Here is a 487-nt window from a genome sequence, read left to right as displayed (position 1 = left end):
ACTTTCCATTGTGGAGAGGCAATATCCATCAGGCAACAGGCTTGAACATAGCATAAAAGACAGAAATGGAAATTGTTTTGCTTCCTGTCTGCCTCTGGAATGGGAAAGCCATTTTCTGTGCTCTTGGACTGGTATTTGCACCAATGGCTGCCCTGTTCTTAGGCCATTGGACTGACACAAAAATTAATCCTCCAGCTTTCCTGAGTCTCTAGCATGCTATAGGAAGATCCTGTATCTTCTCGGATCTATACTCATTCAGTCCAATTCTTCCTAGTAAATAAAGCAGATTAGATACCTGGCTCTTCATACATTCCATAGCTATGGATTCAAACAACTGCAGATTCAAAAAATAAATATGTAGAAAAGGTCTCATTTATACTGAGCATTTATAGTTGTGGTAGTTTGAGTGTAATTGGCCCCCATAAACTCATAGGGAGTGGCAGTATTAGGTGTGGTTTTGGTGGAGTGGGTGTGGCCTTGTTGGAAG

This window comes from Microtus ochrogaster, chromosome 17 (genome assembly GCF_000317375.1).
Source record: "Microtus ochrogaster isolate Prairie Vole_2 chromosome 17, MicOch1.0, whole genome shotgun sequence".
NCBI classification, from domain to species: domain Eukaryota; kingdom Metazoa; phylum Chordata; class Mammalia; order Rodentia; family Cricetidae; genus Microtus; species Microtus ochrogaster.
This window is presented reverse-complemented; position numbering follows the sequence as displayed.